This window comes from Lissotriton vulgaris, chromosome 3_1 (assembly GCF_964263255.1).
Source record: "Lissotriton vulgaris chromosome 3_1, aLisVul1.2, whole genome shotgun sequence".
In the NCBI taxonomy this organism is placed as follows: Eukaryota; Metazoa; Chordata; class Amphibia; order Caudata; family Salamandridae; genus Lissotriton; species Lissotriton vulgaris.
In genome coordinates, this window is record NC_141689.1 from 1045210316 (window position 1) to 1045216315 (window position 6000).

The window sequence follows — 6000 nt, forward strand, 5'->3', positions numbered from 1 at the left end:
CTCAGTACTATGCGGACGACTATTATGTCAAAGGTGAGAATATGGATGGTAATGATTGTTAGGACAGCCATAAACAAAGAGAGGGAGTTCTTTCAGTTCCAGTAGATCAGAGTGGACCTTATGTTGATGTGATTACATCAGGTGTGTCAGAGGCTTTTCTGTTGTATACTGGTGCTGCGAAGAGTTCTATTATGCACTCTAAACTCCCTGGTGCACCTTTGTCTGGCTTGACGAATGTTTCAGTAGGTTTTTCTGGCGCCCCAGTTAGTAATCCGATTTCTAGTCCTTTGTCTCTTTCTGTTGGACCTTGTAAATTCGAAGCATCCCTGTCAGAAATGGGGGTTACCCAAATCTCCAAGGGGGTAGCATGGCATCAAGCGGGCAGGCCAAACTTCGAGGACATGTGAAGCATTCACGCAGTACCCACAGACGACACACCAATCACACCACAAAAGAGTCACGACACCACCTTTGGTTGGAAAAAGACTAAGTTTAGTGATGTCTCCAACCTGCAAGGTAAAAAGGAACAGAATAGTGGTAGTCACAACAAGGCGCCAACTGGCACCAGAGCCAAGTACTTCAGTGGGGGATTATTTACATGGGACAAAAAGGGTTGAGTCCAAAGTCCATGCTGAAAGGAAAAAGGTTGGTTAAATGAACATTAGACCTGGGGCCAATCTGGCGGGGCCAACTCAGGCTCTCATCCTCGGGGGTAGGCTGTAATTGCAAAATCCAACTTTATGCATAAACACACCTCCTGCGTTATAACGCCAAACCCCACCCCTGTAAGGGAAAAACAGAGCATCACAGCACATTTAATATTAGACAGGAGCACCTGCCATGAATCAACATGGCTGGCTCATTAACCAGGGGCATGAACAGGGGCCTGGAATGACTCGTCAGGCCAACAAGGGGGCTCACCATGCCCAAACCTGTAAGGGAGGGCACCTTCACTTGCCCTATGGGCACCAAAGCATACAAACTCCCAGCATGTGAAAAACAACAGAATACCTGGACCTCAATAACCTTAGTGTAGGCATAACATTAGCATAACCACATTAGCAGGGTAATCAGCCTACAATTCAAATTAGGCACAGAAGCGCACCACACCTGGACAGGTAACTGGAAAATACCAGGCCGGAATAAAACTACTTATGCCAGGGTAAAGCACTTCCTTTAGCAGGAATAAGCAGGGAATTTCATGAAGAAATAACATTTCGGTCAATGTAAAGCATTTTATCAGATGTAGAACATTACCCCTTTTACCTGACGGTAGGCATAGGCCTAACTCATGGGCCAGGACACCTGTAAAGGAATAGTCACATTCACCTGCCCGATGGGCACAAAAGCCTTATCTGTAAAATCACCTAGGCAGTACTTAACAGTAGTATCAATCATAGGCAGGGGCGCAGTAACCTAAGCACCCCGCATTGACATAAGGTGTGGCCGTGTCTCAGGGGGGCATCGATAACTCCTTGGGGGACCCTATGGGCTTGTGATCGGCCTCCTACCACTGGCACAGTCTACTGGGGCCCCTGACTCCGTTGGGGCCCAACGTTACAGGTGCCCACTTCCAGACGGGCCACCTGGAAAGTTAGTCTGGTCCTTGGGGCGGGCACCGACCCTGTGCCCCGACTCCAGCCCACCAACCACCATGCAGCTGAGGCTTCACTCACCGGCTTCCCCAGGGCTCTTCTTCCGCCTCAATGTGGGCGCAGAGCTCTCCTCTGCGGTAGGGGCCAGGCACCGACAATGTGCCTCGAGGCCCCTGCAGTACTGACACGTCGGGGTGGAGGGAAGGAGGGGTTCGCTCTCTCCCTCGAGCGCCCCTCCCGGCGGTAACCTTCAACTTCTCCCGGGTCCCTCTGCCTTACGGGGACCCGGGACACTCACTGGCCATGTGGGTGCCTGGCGTCTTGCTTTACCCGGGCCCTTCTTCCTCACAGGGGCCCGGGGAGTCCAAACGGCGTCGGCGTGGACACCGGAGACGGGCGCGGGGACTTGGCCCGCGAGGTGGAAGCCTGCCTGGCTTTCCTACCTCCTCCTTCGGGTCGTTTCTTCCGTGCCGGCGGTGCTGGCACCGACAGTGTGCCCCGGCCCCGCCTCCTCCACTGGTCCCTCACTCTGGGGCTCAGACCGGCGGGGTGGGCTCCCGCTCCGGTCGCTCTCACCTCGGGGCTCCCCCTCGACCACGGGGGCCCCACACTGACTCTTCACCCGGGTCCCTCCCCTCCTACCTCACGGGGACCCGGGGCTTCGTCTCTCCTCCCGGCCTTCCTGGCCGACAACCAATCCGTGCGCGGCGTTGGCGGGGGCGGGCCGATGACGCGGCCTAGCCCCCGTCACGTGATGGGGGACCTGACGGCCTCAGGGCCTAGCGCGGCCCTCTCTGCACTTCGGCGGCCCTCTCCTGGTACCGGGGGTCGCCGCGACGATGCCCACAGCGGTGGGGGCCCCTTGGCGGCGCCGGGCTGCGGCGGTGACGATGGCAACAATAAGGGGTAGGCTCCCTTTTAAATATTCCTTTAGATAGCGGCAAAAGCGCGCTTCCACAACCGGCGCTATTTACAAGCTGCCACAGTCTCCTCAGGAAACAGCGAAAATGGCGCTATTTACAAGCTGCCACAGTCTCCTCAGGAAACAGCGAAAATGGCCCTATTTACAAGCTGCCACAGTCTCCTTTCGCCGTCCACGCAGAGGGGGCGGGAATTTAGCATCTCCTCAGCGCTTCGCAGTTTTAGCATTTGTCAGGTGGGCTTTACAGCACTAAGGGGCCACAACAGTCCCAGGGCCCAGCGCTTTCACAGGGCCTCACAGCACCTCAGCCCGCAGCAGTTCCTTGGGGGGCACAATCTTCCCCAGGGTGCTTCAGCGGGGCAGACAGTCCCAAAGCAATTCCTCAGGGGCACACTCCTCACCTCCTGGGCGCTTCTTCACACAGCGCTGGCGTGGTACCCGGTCAAACAGCGTCAGTGACCTGGATAGGGGCCCTCCCTTGTCAGGGGCCCATGGGGACAGCAGAGGGGGGGTTTATAGGGGTGCAGGGCCCAGCTCACAGGACCATGTGGCGGTAGCACCTCACAGCAGGTCCCCTCTCTTCCTTGTCCCAGCGCTGACTGACTTTCTGGTGGCACTTCTCCCTATTTATACCCTTCTCCCTCACAGAGCCAGCACCTTCCGGAATGTTGGCAAATCTGGCCTAAACTGGTTCTTGGGGAGGGGGTGAGCACCCTGGGTGCCAGGCTTGCTCTCCAAAAGCTAGGGGTAGCTGGGTAATATTATCTAGACCGCTGACCTATGGCAGTCCAGTGACAAAACCCATGGCCATGGCATCCATTTTAAAAACACTACATTTCAGTCAGGTGCAGTTTTAAAATGGGGGATTTTACAAGTGCTCACATTATTACATGTAATTACATTTTCAACAAGGGGTCTCACACCACTCATGGCCTATACAGGTTTAATCCCATGGGGGAGACATCCTAGATAAGGGGGACAAAAGCGAAAAAATTTGGGGGAAAAAGGCCAAGTCCAACAACCCCTTATTCTGACGACAGGTTGTGGCGAGAACTTGTTGGGATTAGACTTGTTGAAAAGATTGTATGCGATGCTACATTGCTCTCCTTTAGGAGTGCAGCTTACATTGGATAAGAGAGTGGTCTCTCCGATGTATTTGTCTAAAGATCGACTCCCAGCTGAATTGTCTTCTCTTCCTGATTCTCTTTGGGCTACTGTTCCTAATGATGTGTGTCTTTTGGAGATTCCACCATATGTTGTAACGTTGAAAGCGAATGCTAGATTGCCACGTATTCTCCAATATCGGATTTCCAGTGATGGTGAGAGAGCACTTTTAACAATCATCTATGATCTGATTGAGAAAGGTGTGATTGAAGAAACAAGAGGTAATGTGTGCAATAGTCCTGTTTTGCCTGTTTTGAAACGTACAGATTCTTCACAACCACCTATATATAGGTTTGTGATCGATCTTCGCGAGGTGAATAAGATCGTAGTTCTGCAATTTCCTGTTGTGCCAGATATCACTGCTTTATTGACTTTGATTCCGGCTTCTGCTACCTGGTTTTCGGTGATTGATTTGAAGAATGCTTTCTTCAGCATCCCAATTGCCGAGGAGAGTAGGGATATTTTTGGCTTCTCTTTGGGAGGCCGAAGTTTCCGGTTCAAACGCGCTCCTCAAGGCTATTGTGAGAGTCCATCGATCTATAGTCAGGCTTTGAAAACACAGCTTGATACGATTTTCTTACCTGATGGTGTTGCTCTTATTCAGTATGTCGATGATTTGTTAGTTGCTGCTGACAATGAAGAGATTTGTAAAGAGGCTACTTTGTCGTTGTTGCGTCATTTGTCTGATTTCCATCATAAGGTATCTCTTTCGAAGTTGCAATATTGTCAACAAGAAGTGACCTACTTAGGTCACCTCCTATCAAAGGAGGGAAGAAGAATGACCCCAGAATTAATGCAAGCGATTGCGAAAAAGAGTGTGCCAATGACACAGAGAGAAGTGCGTGCTTTCCTGGGTATCACATCGTACTGTAGACCCCTAATTTTTCGCTTCTTGCGAAGCCTTTGATAGCTCTTACTGTTAAGGATACTCCAAATCCTATTCCTTGGACTGACGAATGTCAGAAGAGTTTTTCAGAATTGCGTGTTGCGTTGTGTTCGGCTCCTGTGTTGGGTACTCCCAAATACAGTAAGCCTTTTACACTTTATGTACACGAGAGAGAGGGATGTGCATTGTCAGTTTTGACACAACAGTTTGGCGATAAACAACGTCCATGTGCTTATTTTTCGTTGACTTTGGATCCGGTAGCTAGAGCGTTGCCGAGTTGTCTGAGAGCTACAGCGGCAGCGGCTGTCTCTATTCGACAGTCTGCTGGTTTGGTGATGGATAATACGTTGATTGTGATGGTTCCACATGCAGTGGATACTTTGTTGAACAGGACCAAGACACAGCACTTAACTAGTGCTCGGTTGTCAGGTTACGAGTTAACGCTCTTAGCGGGTCATGTGCACATAAAGAGATGTAAAACGTTGAATCCAGCTACGTTGTTGCTGATTTTAGTTGAGACAGATGTTATTGAACAGCATAATTGCTTCCTTAGGACAGAGGAAGAAACGAAAGGTAGAATAGACCTTAGGGACACTCCTCTTGCAGAGTGTGATGGTACCTTATGGGTTGATGGTTCGTGCTTCAACCTTCCGAATGGTGATACGACTGCGGCATATGCTGTTACGACTTTGCATATGATTGTGGAAGCTGCACGTATCCCACATAATTCAGCACAAGCAGCGGAGTTGATTGCATTGACAAGAGCGTGTGTGTTGTTGAAAGGGAAACAAGTGACTGTGTACACTGATAGTCAGTATGCGTTTGGAGTCGCTCATAGTTTTGGACGTTTGTGGAAAGAGCGTGGGTTCCTGACTTCGCATGGAACCAAGATTCAGCATGGTCAGTTGGTGAATGAACAACTTGAGTCACTTACTTTGCCGTTGCAAGTTGCGATCGTGAAATGCAGTGCGCATAAGAAAATTACTGATGATGTTGGTCATGGTAATGTGTTTGCAGTTGAAGTTGCGAAAGAAACAGCGAGAGATGTAAGGAGTCGAATTTATGTTGCAGGTCCGGCGAGATGGGTTCCAGATAGAAGTATGTGTGAAGATACGACAGAGAGCGTGAAGTCCATTCAAGCTGAAGCTACAGAGAAAGAGTTGAATGAATGGAGAGAAAGTACGGGTAAATTGGATTTGAATGGTTGTTGGGTTGAGTTGTCAGAGCATCAGCGATGGTTGTTACCCGATGTGTATGTGCTTCCATTGGTTACGATGGCGCATGAAATGGCTCATATCAATGCGAAAGGGATTTGTAAGTTGTTGGCTCCAGTATGGCAAAATGCTGGAATCCCTAAGTGTGCAGAGAACCTGGTTAAGAATTGTATGGTTTGTCTGATGTACAATCCTGGTAACGGAACTCCAACTCCAGCT